At 39.1% G+C, this 19,498-nt stretch overlaps 1 protein-coding gene across 3 annotated transcripts in view; it reads right to left on the bottom strand.

The window, feature by feature from the left end:
• The window catches only part of LINGO2 (leucine rich repeat and Ig domain containing 2), a 1,267,465-nt gene extending 1,248,256 nt beyond the window's left edge, over positions 1–19,209 (bottom strand). For 2 of the 3 annotated variants that reach the window (XM_073881319.1, XM_073881317.1), the window contains exon 1: positions 18,199–19,209. The gene's annotated coding sequence lies outside the window, so the exon portion shown is untranslated. Of the gene's footprint in view, positions 1–17,348; positions 17,561–18,198 lie in introns of those variants that run through there. The other variant, XM_073881318.1, reaches the window with a different exon arrangement.
• Between the last annotated feature and the right edge of the window lie 289 nt (positions 19,210–19,498).

Below are 19,498 nucleotides of genomic sequence, written 5' to 3'. Positions count from 1 at the left end.
AAAATTTTCTAGATGGCAGAAAACAAATGCCGGGTTTTCTGAGCTCGGGCAGAAAAGACTTTGAAAGAAGATGCCACAAGTACTAGAAAATACTTCAGGACCAATTGATGTGGTCATTGGCTATTACAATGCAACCTTTTACACACTTGCTCATTATTATTCCAGGTTGGGTAATTCACTCTTTTACCCACTACCAGGAGCTATGAGGCATACTCAGCTGCAATCGGTAATACAAATACCTTTCTTTCTTCCTTTTTTTTTTTCCTGCCTCTAAATCCCTTTAACCTCACTTAAGCTGTTTAAATAGATGCTCTGGGACACCTGGGTGGCTGAGTCTGTTAAGTCTCCCACTCTTGATTTTGGCTCAGGTCAGGATCTCAGGGTCAGGATCTCTGGGTCGTGGAATTAAGCCCCGAGTCAGGCTCTGTGCTCAGCAAGGAGTCGGCTTGTCCCTCTCCTTCTGCCCCTCCCCCTGCTTGAGTTTGTTCTCCCTCTCTCTCACTCAAATAAATACATAAAATCTTTAAAATAAATAAATAGATGCCCCAAAAGCTTAGAGTGAAGACTGAAGTGATGGAATCTTGTAAGACTACCAGATGATGGCAGTGTCCAGTTCTAACATTAAATCATGTGTACATAAAATATGTCACACTCTACAAACACTGCAAAGAAACATCTGGTGCTCAGAAATGTATAGTTTAAATTGCTAGCATTCTCTCAAAAACAAAAACTTAAAATTGTATAATTATCAGCCATACAATAACCCAGCCTTGGCTAGAGTATGAAAATGTTCTTTCTTAATCTACCCCAAATCTTACTACTCAAATTCATCAGCTATTAATTAGATCATCCCCAAAAAGAAGAGGCAACAGTCCAAAAATATTTTGTATGAATATTTCTACTTCTCTTCATCAATCTGGTTTAGATCTTTAAAGTGTGATAATATATTTGTCACATGAAAGACTGTGCAGAAGATAATGAGAATAATAACAGATAAAATAATACTTATAAAGTTATAATGGTACTTATACACTAGAATTGTTGCTTATTTGAGGTTTGCTCAGTAAAATGATTTAATGTTTCATTTCAGGGTAGCAAAATGCAGCATCTCCTATCATAGTTTCATTAAGTTTAAAATTTTATAGTGAGCACTGGATAATGTTATTAATGTATAATATGCATTATGCATTTGTAGAGTACCACAGTCTCTCCCTCCTCAAACTCAAGAGTGTTTCATATTACTTATAACATAAGTAATCAGTCTGAAAGATTGATTCACTGTTTTAGCCAGAACAATCTTTTGGAATAAATGGGCACTGACTGACAGCAGAAGTTTTAGTACAGGTACTCCTAAAATGGCAAGAATAAATACATTTTGCTTAAGTTTCTTCAGTAAATTCCACTTAGCAACACTTGCAGAAACACCAAATAGCTTTAATGACCAGTGAGTGAATTTACACTATTTACGCATGGCATCATATTGATTTTAACAACAAAAAAAATAACTTGCCAGAGCTTCCCATAAATCATTTTGTGATTCAGGGATGCCATGACCCTGCAGTTGCAGGCAAATGTATTTTTAATTCAATTTATGAACGGTTTAAAAATACTGAATAACACATACCACATTCTAACAATCTTCTGGAACATACCCTGCAACAATGGTCTTAGGCAGGATGTAAAATTAGGTATTTTCTATGTGGGTTTCAGTTAGACCCAAAAGCCAAAATACAAATAATAGTTGACAAGTAGTCTCATGTTTTTGATGGAAGTGCTAGATCATCTATGTTAAATTTGCAAAGGAAACTCTCAAAAGCCGATTGTGGATCAATGTCCCTTGAAGTTTAAGTGGTCAAAAAGACTGAAAACCGGGCACCTGGGTGGCTCAGTTGGTTGGGCGACTGCCTTCGGCTCAGGTCATGATCCTGGAGTCCTGGGATCAAGTCCGGCATCGGGCTCCCTGCTCAGCGGGGAGAGTCTGCTTCTCCCTCTGACCCTCCCCCGTCTCATGTGCTCTCTCTCTCTCTCTCTCATTCTCTCTTTCAAATAAATAAATCTTTAAAAAAAAGAGACTGAAAACCAAATAGAAAAATTTTCTTTTTTGAGTTGTTGATGTGCTATAAATACCACCACCATCTTCTCACCTCAAACCTTAGATAAGCTTTAAGGAAACCACTTCAAAAGCTCGAAATATATTCACTGATGCCTAAGGGACACAATAACTAATGTCTGATATATATCTTAAGATACTGTTCTAAGACCACTGTTGTGGGGTATATTCCAGAGGATTATTAGAGCACAGTTTGTGTCATCTCATATTTTTTAAGCCATTCATAAATTGAATGAAAAATGAAAGGCTATGCTCCCAAATTGGCAAACTACAGAGAGGTGCTAGCTATACTTTCCCAGGAGATACAAGATTATGTAAATGTTTCCAGAAGACCAAACATGGGCAACTTTGAAGAAAAAGCTTGTTTAGAGACATTTCAAATCCAGTCCAAGAAGAATGCAAAGAGTGATAGAGTCATCCCGATAGAAGAAATGGATTTCCAGATTTCCAGGAACGAGGAGAGAAATATTATGCATTTGGCCAAAAGGAAAAGCATTTCTTGTGTCATATAAAATGTAGCCAAATAGTCCCATTCCCTCTGAGAAAGCCACATGTCGTTCTGTTTTCATAGGTTAGGTCATGCTATGGTAACAAACAACCCAATAATTTTAGTAGCTTAAAATCACAAAGACTAGTTTCTTGCTCATGCTGGTTCTTGTGTGTCAGTGGTGGGCAGACACTGGCTCTTTTCACTGAAGTTTTAGTAGTTCAGGTTGATTGAACAGCCACCATTCTCTAAAGTTCCTGACTGCAGTGTCAGAAGGAAAAAAATCTCTGGAAACTCTCACACCAGCTTAGTCTATCACTGACAGTTGTCACTTCTGCTCACAACTCCTTGGTCAGATGGCTTCACCCAACCACAGAAAGGCAGGAAGTTCAATCCTACCATGTGCTCAGGAGGCACAGAGATTTTTGATGAGTAACATTAATGTCTACCACACCATCCTAAGGTAAAACAAGGAGTCCACCAAGCCCTGAGGAAGCTTATTGAAAGTTACACTGACATCAAATAAATCCGACCTCACCTTGACCTCTTCTACTTTTTGGAGATTCAACCCTATAGGAGCCAGAGGCAGCCTACTTGAACAGGACAGAAAATGTGGGAGTCAGATAGGGAAACACAGGAGAGGCTGACCAATGTCCCCTTTTCCCTATGACAAACGGACAGTATAAAGCTAGCCGCAGCTAAGGTAGGGAAAACTTTATCACTAAAAGAATTTAGGACTTCCTTTTTTTTTTAATAACCAACTTTTTTTCTAGCTTTATTGAGGTGTGATTGACAAATAAATATTGCATATATTTACATTGTACAACATGATTATTTTATGGTGTGCAAAGTGATGATTTTTTAAGTATAATTAGCATACAATGTTATATTAGTTTTAGGTGTATAACATATTGATTTGGCAAATTTATACATTACTCAGTGCTGACCACAATAAATGTAGTCACCACCTGTCACCATACAATGTTATTATAATATCATGGACTATATTCCATATGCTGTACTTTTCATCTCTGAGACTTACTTATTTTATAACCGGAAGTCTGTACCTCTTAATCTCCTTTATCTATTTTGCCCATCCCTCTACTCACATCTCCTCTGGCAACCCTGTCCTCTGTATTTAAGAGTCTAGTTTTTTGTTTGTTTTTTTGTTTGTTCAGGATTTCCTTATTAAATGAATAGATTATAATGGAAATGAGACTACTCACATAATTAGAAGTGATCACAGAACATTTTACTTTCTAATAGTAAATAAATAAGATGAGACCTGAGATTTTATTCATGAGCAAGGAAAGGATTAGCCCCATTGAGCAGGTTTAAATGGAGAGTAGCAGAGGTAAAAGCAATAAACACTCATTTGCTTAAATAAGGAACATGCATGAAAAAAAAAAGTTTGTGCTAGGTGAATGCATCTTCAGTGAACGGTAAGGTCAGAAAGAACGTAAGTGAGGAAAAAAAAAACTTCAAATTGAATCCAAATAAAAACAAAACTATCAAAATACCTTTAGAAAATCAGAGAAAAAATATCACATGTAACCAAAACAATCTCAGAAGCATTAAGATAAAAAGCTATTACAGAAATGGGAAAAAGGTTTAGAAATCAGGCTAATCTGCCCTAGAATTTTTCTCTGAAACACTCTCTCTAACCAAAATTAAAGCTAAAAATGTTATGAGAATCTGACTTAAGTCAAAAATACCTAGGAAAATGCTCCATCACAGCAAAATGAATGGCAGAAAATCTGATTAGACTCTGTATCATTGGCCAAATAGGAATGCTGGGCAGAGACGAAAAACATAATTTATTTCCAACAAACTAGATTTAGGCATAGGGCAATAACCCCTTATACTATCAGAACACATTAATAGTGGATCTCCCAGAAGCAAACTACTTTTAAATCAGTAACTATTTGCTCTTTGAATTCTTCTGTCAGTGATCTAGAAAGTATCAAATAAGAAAATAGAAGATAAGATACAAGTGTTTGAAGAGGTCAAATACTCAAAAAACAAAAGGAAAATACAGATTATTTTATCTAAATTGGTTGTAATTTGAAGAGAGGGTAAACACTGGTGCTTATTAGGTGCCAAAAGTTTTTTCAACAGTCTTCCATCCAAGTGTAAATGACTACACGAACGTTATCAAGTGATCCATCTATATAACCAGTGTTTAAACTGCAATTGTCTGATCAGTATTGGTACCTTTGCTTCATAATCTATTAGATAAAACTGATATGATATGAAAATTTGATGAAATTATTTTACAAAAAGGCAGTAAAAATCCAATAGAAAGAAATGAATTTCAAGTTGATTCATTTTGGTTTTGCTTTTCTGTATAAATCATCCATTTTGTTTCTAAAAGTGATAAACATTATTGCATTTGAGATTATTTTACCAGTGGCTTTTAAATATATATTTAATTCAAGAATGACTTCATTTGGGGGCGCCTGGGTGTCTCAGTCGTTAAGCATCTGCCTTCGGCTCAGGTCATGATCCCAGAGTCCTGGGATAGAGCCCCGCATCATGCTCCCTGCTAAGCGGGAAGCCTGCATCTCCCTCTGCCTGCCACTCCCCCTGCTTGTGTTCCCTCTCTTGCTGTCTCTCTCTCTGTCAAATAAATAAATAAAATCTTAAAAAAAAAAAAAGAATGACTTCATTTGTATAGGTACTGAGTATACAAGTTTATTTTCACTCATTATTTATTCTATTGCCATAACCTCCACATAAGGTGTGTGGGGCAGAAAAGTGTTATTACACCTATTTTCTATTAGGAAATTAATACTTCATAAGATTAAGAGATTGCTTGAGGTCCAACAATTAGCAGGCAATGGTAGAATCAGGATTTGAAACCAAATCTTTAAACTTTTAATCATTGTACACTATCTCCTTTACCAATTGGGAACAGTATTATGATGGTTTGGGATATAATTTAAAACTGTCTATTATGTTCTAAAAATCATATTTCAATTCATTCTAAAAAAAATATTTAATAAAAACTGACTGTATTCTAAATTATTAAAAAAAACAGACAAATAAGGTATAATTTTTACCTTCAAGGACCACATGGTTTGGAAAAAAACATAGAACAGCCAAAAAAGAAATAATGTATTTTTAAAAACACATATAATAACAAAAGCTTGTAAAAGTAGAAAGATTGCATTTTGTCTGGGGCTTCTGGAATAGTTTATTGAGAATATGATATTTTAGGCTAGTTTTCAAAAGATGAATAGGAGCCTGCCTGTATATTCTGGAAAAGGCTATCTCAGGTGGGGGGTTTCCAATGTGCAAAGCCACGCATATATGAAAAATTGAACAGTTTTATCAGTAAGTACTAGATTATTTTACATTTAAATACTGTTTCCAACATCTCAAAACTTAGTATGAATTATTAATTAAATTCATTAGCACTTTATTCTTATAAAGCAATTAGTACAGTTGATATCTCTATATTCTTTCTTCTCTCACAAAGACAGCTAAATGGTAAGATGGGTGATTATCCCCCCAAATGCAAATAACTTCTCCATATTTTTCTACCTCTACTAGTGATAAAATATCTGATTATCATCCATATTCTAAAGCTATAATTTTAAATAACTAGTTTCTATTGAATCAAACTGCACACCCTCCCTTGAACTTTACATTAACATTATCATTGAACTTTCTTTTCTGATGAGCTTTGTTCCCCACATCCCTCTCTCTATAAAATCCACAGTAGGTATTCCTATAGATGGACAAACAGGAGCAGAAGCTCCAGGTCCAACACAACAGTTATCCAACGTACCTCTACTCAACTGTCACTCAGACCAAAGTATTTTGCTAAGCTACAGATGCACCTATAATAACATGCAGAATTCATTTCATTTCATATTTCACATTAATTTTATCAGCCTCATTCACACATATTTTCAAGTATAATGAATAACAAAATAATTCATTTTTTATGTTGATTTTAGTTTCTCTGCCAAAGACATATTACATTTTTGTTGAAAGTTTATGTAGTACCCAGCAAGATTCCAGAATACTGAACCAACCATAAATGCTTTCTTCTTAACTTTGGCATCTACAAAATAAGATCATTACCATATGAATATGTTCTAGAATGCTCTTCTGTAATCTCAGTCAAAAAATTCTTTAGCAAAAAAAGGGCAAACAGAGTGCCATCAATCTAGTTTAGTTACCTAGAATGAGTTTTTATGGAAAATAATAAAAAAAAATGTCAATTCAAACCATGTACAGAAACACAAAAGAATATGCTACAGGCTCTACTGCTTAAAGATATGTTAGACAATTACTTGGAGGAGATATGTTGGATAGCAGGTTTCTACGACAGGAACAAGTAAATGGATTAGATGGTTAAGTCCCCTCCCAGGAAAGATGCAAAGGAGGAGCATCTGTGATGTGTGTATGTGCTGAACCCCACACAGGCTGGCTCTTTTGCATTCACTGCTGCCCCAACTCTGACACAAAAATAAACTCTGTTTACCCCCTGTACTAGGGATTCAATTGCATCAATGTTATTAAGACTTGTGTGACTTTACTGAAGATTTTGAGATCACAGGAAGCAGTGCCACTGCACAAGGTATAACACTGTCTTTTTTAAAATTCCCATTTGACATCTATCTTTTCAAGTCTTTTCTGGTGCCTGACTACTTAATCCTCCTGCCTCTTACCCACACAGTACTGAGTCTCTTCTCTCATTTCTTGGGCAACATAGTTTCCTACTTTGTGAAAGGGAACCCCAGGAAGCACTTTTATTTTGTAAATTACGTTTTTTCTATAACACTGAATCTTCTTTTGATGTGAATATTTTACTTTCCTAATTAGAAAAAGGTATTTAAAATTACATATGAAGAAAAAAGGCATCAATTAAATTAACTAAAAGAATAGCATATGCTTTAAGGAACTGTGAATCCCTAGCATTTAAGATGATGCATTTATTTACAGTAGGTGCTCAATGAATATCGATAATATGAAAATTATTCCAAGTGAGAGATTCATGTAACAACACAGGGGAAGTTAGTGTGATAGGAAAGTAAAGTATGTATGTTCTTTCTTAAACAGTGGATTGGCAAGTTACTGGATATAAAAAGAAATACAGTGAGGGGCGCCTGGGTGTCTCAGTTGGTTAAGTGACTGCCTTCGGCTCAGGTCATGATCCTGGAGTCCCACATCGGGCTCCCTGCTCAGCAGGGAGTCTGCTTCTCCCTCTGACCCTCTTCCCTCTGGTGCTCTCTATCTCTCACTCTCTCTCTGTCAAATAAATAAATAAAATCTTAAAAAAAATTAAAAAAGAAATACAGTGAGGTAGGAAAGAAGAATGATTTGAATTAGTGTATTACAAAGTTCTCTACTGAGTGCTCACTAGGTACCAGATACCCTTGGAAAAATCTTCCCACCCCTCTCCTAACCCTCAGGGATAAATCCATGACATTATATTTAGTGTCTTTTATGCCTATAACACAATTTCTCATTACATATTCCATTTGTTTGTTTCATATTAGTTCTTTCCCATATTAGTCTGTAAATCTCTCAAAGGGAAGGATTATAATCTGCCCCTTCTCACAGATAATATATACCCAGGGCCCTCCCCACTGCTTAATACATAGGAGCTATATAATAAATACCTGTTGAATATATCAATCAATCTACCATAGACTAAGTATTGTTCTACAACTACATTGTTCTTCTTTTTTTTTAAAGATTTTATTTATTTATTTGAGAGAGCGAGAATGAGAGAGAGAGAGAGAGAGCACATGAGAGGGGGGAGGGTCAGAGGGAGAAGCAGACTCCCTGCTGAGCAGGGAGCCCGATGCGGGACTCGATCCCGGGACTCCAGGATCATCACCTGAGCCGAAGGCAGTCGCTTAACCAACTGAGCCACCCAGGCGCCCACTACATTGTTCTTCTTATAATCTCTACTGGAGACTTTACTATCATGGTATCGAAAGAACGGCAACACTCCATTTACCTTCTTACTAAATCAGCAACATAGAATTCATTGTATGAGTATTCCAAAGTTTATTTAAGGATATTCCCATGGAATGTCTGGAGTTTTTTTTTTTTGTTCTTTTTTGGGGTTTTTTTTCTTTTTTCCAATTCTACAGTAAGTAAGTGTTAAGTATGGCTTGCTTCTTCCTTTGCAATCTGCCTGCCTTTTTGAGTCTTTTTCTTGCCTTGATTGGTTAGAAATCCCAATATAACATTGAGGAGAAGTGATGAGAACAGACATTCTTGCCTTGCTTCTCAGATTAGAAGAAAGACAGTTGGTCTTTCATCATTTTTCAAAAGATTTATTTATTTATTATAGAAGGGGGGGATCAGGAGAGGGGAGAGAGAATCCTAAGCAGAGCCCCTGGGGCTCTGTGCTCAGGGTGAGGTCTGAATGAATCCCTAAGATCATGACCTGAGCCAAAACTAAGAGTCAGACACTTAACCAACTGTGCCACCCAGGCGCCTGGGTCTTTCACCATTAAATATCATATCAGCTATAGGCTTATTGCAGATGTTCTAGATCAAGCTGAGGAAGCTCTCTTATATACCTAGAATATTTGCTAACAGTTTTTATCAAGAATATATGTTAGATTCTCTCAAATATTTTTGTTGCATCTAATGAGATGATCACATAGTTTTTCTTTTTTACTCTGTTAATATGGTGAACTATACAGATTGATTTTCTAATGTTTAACTACCATTGCATTTTGGGGATGAACCCAACTTGGTCGTGACGTATTATCTTTTTATGTACTGTGGATTTATATATGCTAACGTTTTATTAATACTGTTTACATTATGTTCATGAAGAATATTGGTCTGGACTTTTGTTTTTTTTATAATGCCTTTTCATGGTATTGGTATCAGGGCAATGCTGGTGTCACAGGATAAGATGGGAAGTGTTCCCTTCTTTACAATTTCCTGGAAGAGATTATGTAGATTTAGTATTATTTCTTCCTTAAATGTTGAGAGATTTTTATTAGTGAGGTCATCTCACTAATAAATCCCAGCATACCTGGGTTTACTTTGTGTGAAGACTTTGGAGTATTGTTTTGTTTTGAATTGTGGGTATTTGTACAGCTGTATTAAGATATAATTTATTTACCACAAAATGTACTCATTTTATATAAACAATCCAATGACATTTAGTAAAGATACAAATTTGTAAAACCATCACCACAATCCAATTATGGAACAGGTGGCTCACCCCGAAAGATTCCTTGTGCCTATTTGCAGTCACTTATCATCCCCACTCCCAATGCCTGACAAACACTAATCTACTTTTGAATTCTATAAATTTGCTTTTCTGACATTTTGTATAAATGGAAGTACATAATATGTGGTCTTTTGTGTATGGATTCTTTCATTTAGCATAATGTTTTTGAGTTTTTACTCATGTTATGGCATACATAAGTATTTCCTTCTATTTTATTATTCTGTGGTAGGGATATACCTTATTTTTGTTTATCCACTCATCAGCTGATTGGTACAGGACGGTCTTAACTACAGATACAATTCTTTAAAAGATAGGTAGCTATGGGACACCCGGGTGGCTCAGTCATTAAGCATCTGCCTTCCGCTCAGGTCATGATCCCAGGATCCTGGGATGGAGCCCCGCATCAGGCTCCTTGCTCAGCAGGAAGCCTGCTTCTCCCTCTCCCACTCCTCTTGCTTATGTTCCCTCTCTCGTTGTCTCTCTCTCTGTCAAATAAATAAAATCTTAAAAAAAAATAGATACCCCTTCGGATCCCTACATTTGGATCTGTACCTCTGAAACAAATAATACAATATATGTTAAACAGAAAAAAAAGAAGAAGAAGAAGAAGAAGATAGCAGGAGGGGAAGAAGGAAGGGGGGAAATCGGACGAGGAGATGAACCATGAGAGAGAATGCACTCTGAAAACCAAACTGAGGGTTCTAGAGGGGAGGGAGGTGGGAGGATGGGTTAGCCTGGTGATGGGTATGAAAGAGGGCACGCTCTGCATGGAGCACTGGGTGTTATGAACAAACAATGAATCATGGAACACTACATCAAAAACTAATGATGTATGGTGATTAACATAACAATAAAAAAATTTTTTAAAGGTAGCTATTCAGGTTATATATTTTTCTTGTGTATATGTAACAGATCTTTATAGATTTGTGAGAGCATTCTCCTGAAGATAAATTCCTAGAAGAGGAACCATGAAGCCAATTATTATTAACAGCTGCAATATAACAGATATTAAATAATAATTATTTACATTTCACTCCAAAGCGGTTGAACCAGTTTACAATATCTCCAATGATATATATGAGTATCTACTCTCCCAGTCCATTTCCAACATAGGAAATCTATCATTGTTTACATCTTTGTCCCAACTCATCACCAAGACTATCTCACTATTGTGTAAATTTGCATTGCGTCGATTATTAAGTTACATATTTATTGCTCATTTAAATTCTACTGACACTCAGATCAATTTCTCCCCTCTTTATGAGTTCACCCCAGGCCACTCTCACCTTATCCTATCCTGAACTGCTTGGTTATACAACTCCTGTATTGTTATCTATTATGAACAATAGACACTTAACAAGAATTTTCTGAATCAGTTGATAGATGGTTCTTTGTTAGCTTATCATCCACTTTTTGCCTTCTCTCTTTAACAAGATCACAAGATTCTTAAGAACAAAGGACAATTCACATACATCATTAAACCCTGAATATCATATAGAAAATCACTTTAATATCAATAAATATTGGAGTATTAACTGATGTGAATTTAACTAACTGAGGTCAAAGGTAGGGTTTTTCATTACCTGCAGTGAAATTAAAGGCAAATCATAAAGAAACACCATTTGCAATCCATAATCACAGGCTTAACCAATGGGTGACAATCAAGGACATACCTATACAAGAACCAAGAACTGCTTTTAGCAGGAGATCGATCGATCAGTCGATCGATCGATAATACATATATTAAATATAATACATATTATTACATATAATTTAGACTATATTTTCTAATATATCTAAAGTACTGGGCACTTGGGTGGCTCAACAGGTTAAGTGTCTGCCTTTGGCTCAGGTCATGATCCCAGGGTCCTAGCCACACATGCCAAGAGCTTTCACAATGTTCTTGAACACTCAGGCCAGGCAGGGAGCAAAGCTGGAGGCAAAAATGTGTCAGGTGGCCCCATCACCAGCAGATCCTGCTCTCCCCTGCCTTGTGAACACAGAGAAGAACAAAGGAACTGCTCTCCTTGGGGGATTTAAGTTAGAGGTTTGGAGAGCACCGTCCATGAAGAGCACTAAATATTAGGACTTGGGCCTTACTGGTTCTTCTGCTTTGGAGATTTGGAGGGGCAAAGAATGCTCGGGTCCAAGTGCATGGACAGGATGACAGGAGGAGCCTTGGCCTTAGCATATAGGCTTGAAGTACATGGCAGTACCACTAGGGAAAGTACCAGCAAGATGAGGTAGTTGGGGGCACCTGGATGGCTCAGTTGGTTGGGCATCTGCCTTGCTCTCAGGTCGTGATCCCGGGGTCCTGGGATCAAGCCCCGTGTCGGGCTCCCTGCTCAGCGGGGAGCCTGCTTCTCCCTCTCCCTTGTCTGCTGCTCCCCCTGCTTGTGCTCTGTCTCTTTAATAAATAAATAAAATCTTAAAAAAATAAAATAAAATACTAATACAGAATATATTACAACATATATAATATATATGCTATATTATATATAATAGAATAAAAGCACAGTATATATGAAGTACAGTATACAAAGTATATTTATTTATAGAGAGAGACAGAATGAGAGAGGGGAAAGAGAGAAAAATAGAGAAAAGGCCAATAAAAAGTAGTTGAGAAGATAAAGCCTCCTTACCTTTGACAAATGAAGCCCAACGTTTCAAAATCAACATTTATCACAAGGCACTGTTGTTGGCTCCCCTGGTACACCAGGAGCAATACAGTTTTTATGCTAATTATTTCCCTTCATGCTGGCTACTAGATAGGTATCTTGCAGCTAACCATAGTTACATTATAATAGAATGAGATTGTATGAAGACACAAAATCCTCTTATGCAGTCCAATTTAGAATCCATTTCAAAAACTCTCTGGTGCTATACCTAGAAACTGAAATGTGCTGGGAATCTTAGATTTTTGCATATATTTCTGTTACACTGAAATTTGGTTAAGAGTTTTGTAAAAACAATTCTTTTTTTATTGACAATCTGATATTATGTTCTATTACATCTTCAACAAAAAATATATTTTTTTAGGCTAGCTTCCTAGGTTTACATTTAGTTTTACTAATATTATTTGAGAAAATATACTTGTAGTTTATATTAACAATGAAACTAAAATTCTAGGGAAGGAAATGGTATCTGTCTTGTCCTCGCACCCAGTAAAGATAGGCTGTTCTTAATATTAACCAGTGAACACATTTAAAAAAGCAACAAAATTTATTCTAGCCTCAAATCCTAGCAGGCCTCATACTTTATCAAAAGAGCACATAATTATTTCAATGGGGCTTTTAAAATTTTATTTGAATCAATGAGTCATTTAATATCTATCATTTACTTTCTTACTAATTCACCTGATGAAAATAACCTATAAATAATATAATTAGGATTTAAAAACAGGACAAATGGACTATCAGCATTCCTGAGAAAATTGCACTGTGAAAACTAAGATATTCTATTAGTTTTGTGTCCAATTTCACAAATTAAACCACTGAATCAACATTTCAAAGCCAAATATTTTTAAAGTATTCAGACAAAATGGGTAACTGACCTGACAATAATGAAATCAATGACAATTGCTACTTGCATTCCATTTAGTATACACAAAAAGAAAAATGTAGAAAGCTTTTAAAAAGGAGGGGAGGGGAGGGAAGTCCAATTAAACTTTATTATTCAAAAATAGTTTATTCTTCTTTTTTCTTTTTTTATTGTCACAGTGCTTTAAAAGCAGCTCAAATGCTCAGATTGACTTTTATGTCTCTCACAGTAAGCAAAACATAATTTGTGCCATATTAATAACTTTGAGAAAATCATTTCACATACATACATATTAATTTAAAATTTTCACTCATGACACTTAATAGCCCCCCCAACCCCCACCCCGGGGAAAAACAACAATAACTCTCATCAAAGGCATTTCAAAATCCATGCTTCATTATGGAAGTTTTACAGATATTCTTTAAATATATTTCATGTACTTTTCTATCAAGTATTTCAATGCCTGATAGATACTTGGGACCTGAAAGGTTTTTTTATTGTTTTTATTTTTATTTTTTCAAAGCTTAAAACTAGGTGTGGTCAAGTTTTAAATACAAGAAGAAAGTGTGTAGATATTAATTTTCCCCATTTTACAGAATTCCACCCTGAGCCTTAGAAAAGGAAGAGAGCTTTTCAAAAGTGACACCCATAGTGATAAGAGAGAAGTAGAATTCAAGTCTTCTAAAACCAAATCCAGTGATTTTTCTACTTCTTCATGCTGCCTCCTGGTGGCACTGATTTAGTGTCTCTTGGGAAGGATTTCTGGACACTAGATTTTCTCTTTGAGGACATTTAAAAATGAGTTAGCAACTTTAAAAAACAGTTACATTTACTAAAGACTCAGATGGAGTTAAGGGTTTCCTAAAATGAATTACTAATTTCTTAACAGGTATACATTGACAAGTGTAACTCAACTATTTGCTTAATATGAACATTTCAGATATGGTTACATTGGCCATTATGAACATGGAGAAAGTATTAACTACGTGGAAATAAGTCACTCAAAGCACAATGCACCATATTGCAAGGCAGTCTATGTACCTCCAGTGACTACTAACCATGCCTGTGGAGAAACAAGGAGCTGCAACCAGACACAAGAAGCACCCACAAGTAAGAGATAACCATCAGCTGATGACTTGTATTCCCTAAAGAATCAACCCCACGTTCTAGCAGCCTTCTTCTATATAAAATTTAAAACTAAACATAACAGTCAATATTTTAAAATTATCTCCCATTTAAAAATAAATTATGGACCAATAATTGTAAAATTACTATAAATTGGCACGGATGTCCTTCTGAAGGAAATATTTAACCAAAAGAAAGAGAGAAAATGACACAATGAAAGAAAGAAGGGAGGAGGAGGGAAAGAGGGAGAAAGGAAAGGGAGGGAGGGAGGAGGGAGGGAGGAAGGAAGGAAGGAAGGAAGGAAAATAAATAATAGAAAAAGATTCTTTTTTTAATTTTTAAAAGGTTGCTGAAAGAAGAAAGAGATAAATGCAGTTAGACCGAGTAAACTTTTTGCTTCCTATTTAACCTGTCTCTCCTATCCTCCTTTCATTTCCTCATAAAACATCTTTTTTTAAGCTCAGTTGATTTTCTTTCAGGAAATACGATCTTTTATGATTAGATACTTCTTAAAGTTCTTTACACTAAAGTAGCCCCTAAACCATAAAGGTAAAAGGCTTGGTGACACAGTTCCTCATCAAAAATGGTGAACCCATAGGTTAAGGGTTATGACAAAGAGGGAAACATTCATGTATATTCAGAAAACTTTTTTTTTTTTTTAAGCTTGCATCCTGCCTTGTAGATAAACTGCAACCAAACTGGAGAATCAGTAACTAGCAAGCCCTTTCTTTTGCATAGAGTGACCTCCTCTCTTTGTACTACAGGAAAACATTTCCACCTAGAGTCCTTTCACAGAATATCTAGAAACCAAATGAAATCAACCATAATGACTACCAGAGCCAGATAATAATCAGTTTTTAATTGAAGCATCAAGCCAATTAATTTGTGACAACATCCTATCACTGCTCATTCTTGACATGAAGTTTCAGAGGACTCAAAACAATTTTCAGGTCCATGGCATCCAGGGAACATTTCACTGTTTGGTCTCTTAAAATCACATTTATCAGAGAGAGGAAAAAAAAAAATCTTTAGGGTCCTAAAACTGAATTTGAGGTTACAAACCAGCCTCACTAGTTTGATTCTATTAATTGTCAAGAAACACATTTGTTATGCATCTTATACACAGATTGCTAATACTAGTAGATCTCTCTTTGGCTTCAGAGGTCTCTTTCAGAATGAAAACTGAGCCCTTATTATGTATTTGTCTTGGTTAATTCAATTCAACAAACAAATAATTTGTGTCTATACATACAGATAACTATATTTAGATTAGTAACTATTATTTTGTCACAAAATTTCTACAACAGTTTAAGAACATAAGCCATCCTGTTTGAGATTTCAACAAGATATTTATTCTTGTCTCCTACACAGAGCTCTATACAATGTAATACATTTAATGACAAACTTTATATAAATCTTCCTTGAGATCATGCTATGTGTTATTCTGGAATGAAAAACATCAGTGAATTGGCCTGCTTCCATTTTCACTAAATTATACTTGTTATATAATATTAACTCACATATTTATCTTGATCAAAAATTATAGATGTCCTACACATACATGATAACCAAACCACTTCAGTCGTCCATAGGCAACCCCTTCCATTTAAATTCTTAGGGTGAAATACCTGACAGTATCTCACAAAACATTTTCGTTTTCAGCAGGAAGTGCTTCATTTCTTTTCTGCCTCACACTCTAACTGTATTGGAAGTAATGCAAGCTACAGGATGATGATGGTAGTAACTAAAGAACATCCCCTTCTTTTAAAATGCTAACCACTGCTTCATCTCTGAAAAAATATTTTGCACTTTCAGTATGTGGCCCAATATTTCACAAATGCTGGATCTCAGCTTTTAGTCAGTATTCCTAGGATATTCCATGCCCCATCATATTTTCTGTCTTCCTTCACTATTATTCTGCAGGAGGTTTAATATCACAAGTCATGTTTGTTAAGATCTTGCCACCTTTAGAAGACTGAAATTGCATTACTGAGTGTAACATGACCACATATGATATGCACAAACACAACGCAGCACAGTGAAAATTACATACATTTCCTGCTGCCTGACAGACACGGTGTAATCACGCCAAGTACACACAATACTCACTCTTTTCTTTCTTGTGGCCTAGACACAATCATCAAACATACTCTGTGCCCACCGTGCCCAAGGCACTATCTAGCAGAAATGATTTTTGTTGGTGGCTTGAGCAAGGATCATGTCAAAGAGAGTGTGAAATGTGAAATGAATCAGACTTCATCAAAAAATCTTTAACTCCAAGGCTATTTCCCAGCACCCCCCCCCCCCCACACACACACAAGCTTAACTTCACCCTCCTTCCTCCCCTTCTGTTCTGGCCATGACTTCCCTCTCATTCTTATCTCTCTCCCTCCAAGTCTTTCAGTAGCTTTGCTCTGTTCGCAGAGCCAATCCCTTGGGGAAAGAAATCAGTAAAATGCTAGATGGTGAGACCTCATCATCAGGTGAAAAGGACAGGGGAGGAAAAGAAGAGGGTGTGGTACTCTTCTTCGCCACACCCCACCCCTGGAGTCGCGCACTCTAGTCCACTGCGGCTCAGGGGAGCACAGCGGGTCCCCTTGCTCACCTCGGAGCAGCCCGGCCCCAAAACCAGCCACCCGGCACTCTCTGCAGAAAACTTCCCTTAAAGCAGGCAAATATTCAGGAGAGGAGGATGAAATTAAAGATTAGTCCGAACACACATTCCACGGAGCTCCACGGAACAAGACTGAAAGGCACCTTTAGATATGGACCCTACAGACCCGCACCCTCCACGCCCTCCCACCTTGGGTGTTTGGCTGAGGAGGTACGGAGAACCGCGGGCCCAGAGCGGAGAAAGAGGACATTACCTCCCGGGACTGCCCTCAGGGTGCGGGCCAGGATCGCATTCCCGAAGTGGCTCCGACTCAGGGCACAGCTTTACGGAGCTCAGCTCGGATTCGGACCCGCGTCCCCCGCAGCTCTGCGCTCAGCCAGGAGGCGCACGGGGACTCCGACTCACATCCCCCGCCCAAGCCGGGCTCGCCTCCCCCAGCCGCGCCGGCTCCGCCACCCCGCGGGCACGCTCGCACCCCGCGCTCGCCCCTCAGCCTCCCGGCGCCCCCACACCCACCCGCTCCGCGGCGCCCGCTGGGAGCCTCTAGCGGAGGCGAAGGGAACCGCAGCAGACCCTCGGCGCCTGGGCTCCGACGCCCGCTGCACGAAGCCAGCCAAGCGGCGGCGTGGGCTCCGCGTGCCCGGCAATCCGCCGGCCGGATGCCGCCGCCCCCACTTGCCCACCTGCGCCAGGCTCATGTGCCACTGCGTCCTAGCGGCGTTCGCCGATGCCCACAGCGCTCTGTGGCAACGAGGGGAAGGGTCTGCGGTGCTAACGGGGTTAAAAAAAAAAAAAAAAATCTCGCCAGAAACACACACACGAATCCACGCTACAAATCAGCCCGGACAGAAGACCCAGCTCGATACCTATTCCCAATAGGTTCCAAAAAGTGTGAGGTCAGGACATCAGAACCCTCTCTTCGGTTGCTGCCTCCCACCTGGGCACCGTGGCACCGGCTACTCCCTGACTTGTCCGCTCGGCGCGAGCTGAGCAATCTCGTGGTGACGCCCGGAGAGATCATCCTAACTTAGCTTAACCCCACATCCCAGCCCCAACATCTTTTTTAAGTTATTCTTCCTGGCAGCGGTTTTGCTGCCTCTTACCTTGAGACGCTGTTAATTCTCGTTCATGTCCTTAAAATCCAAAGCCAAAGATGCGTTGCGCACAAGTCCAAGCTTTTCCTTGACACCCCCTGCCTCAGCTCTGCCGGCTTTTCCTTCCAAAGGGATCAGGAGGTGATGGCGGTTTAAAAGCCCTCGCACTGGAGGCGCCTCTAAATCTTCACGCCCGTGCAAACGGAGACGGGGACAATCTTCCTGGCATCCGGAAGCCTCCCAGCCCCTGCTCGGTCAACTTGGCTTTCTATTTAATTTTCTTCTTTAACCCTACAGGCCCATCAGTCAGTCAGTTCCCGGCATCAGGCACAGAAGAAGCTCCTATTCTCAGTCGTGGCCGCTCCTCTCTTCCTCTAGATAAAAACCCCTCCCCCTTTCCTCCCCTGAATTTGGAAAATCTTCTACCTTCTGCTCGGATTTAGGTGGGGACAAGGCTGAGAGGTGCTGGAAGAAGAGCCACTCCAAGGCACAGAATCAGAAATCCATCTCCCTGGGCAGCCCTTGGCGAAGGTGTCTGCTCTGAGGAAACTTTGAGGGGAGGCAGTGGCGGCCGAGCAGGGTTGCGCGGGCGGCCGGCGACGAGCGCCAGGTGAGGAGGCTGCGAAGATGGGGCTGCAAGGAGGAGAGACGCCAAACAGGCGGCGGGCTGCTGGGTCCCGGCGGCCGGGCTCGGCGCGCGGGCTGCGCACACACACCCCCGCGCGCGCGCACAGCAACACACGCACGCCCAGCCCCGCGCCGGCAGCCCCAGGCCACTGGCGAGCGAGAAGTCCGGAGGTGCGAGGAGGGGCCAGGGCTCCCAGGATGCAGAAGATGGGAAGACTCAGTCACTCCTCACTAGTTAGTAGATTGCTGCTGGCAGGCAGTTCCTCAGTGCTAGCCGTCAAGTCCGTTCGGCCGTCTCTCGGGTCCCTGCCCTCTCTGGCATCTCGGCCCCCTGCCCTTTTCCTGGAGGCCAGTTACTCTTCGGGGACCCTGCGTGAGGTCGTCGGACTAAGGATTAACCCTCTCCCCATCTCCACCCTCCAGAGCCACCTCCGCCCCTAACCGTAGAGCTTTGAAGTGGCTGCAGCAGCTAGCTAGGGAGCTGAGGGGCTCCCCGAGGTCCTTCGAATAGAGGAGCCAATACATCTTTTCCTGGAATACACAATCCCCTCTCGTCCTCCTTTTCCTGCTCACTCCCTCACATAACATTTCCCCCTGAAACTCAAGTAGGTTTCCTAAAAAGGAATTGCCTAGGGATTTGTGACGCCTAGATTTTGGAAGTGGACTAATTTACTATCTACGC

Source organism: Callorhinus ursinus, unplaced genomic scaffold, assembly GCF_003265705.2.
Source record: "Callorhinus ursinus isolate GAN/ISIS: 27379988/994484 unplaced genomic scaffold, GSC_fseal_2.0 scaffold42, whole genome shotgun sequence".
Classification (NCBI taxonomy): Eukaryota; Metazoa; Chordata; class Mammalia; order Carnivora; family Otariidae; genus Callorhinus; species Callorhinus ursinus.
Note: the sequence above shows the minus strand (reverse complement) of the source record. Positions and strands in the feature narration are given on the sequence as shown.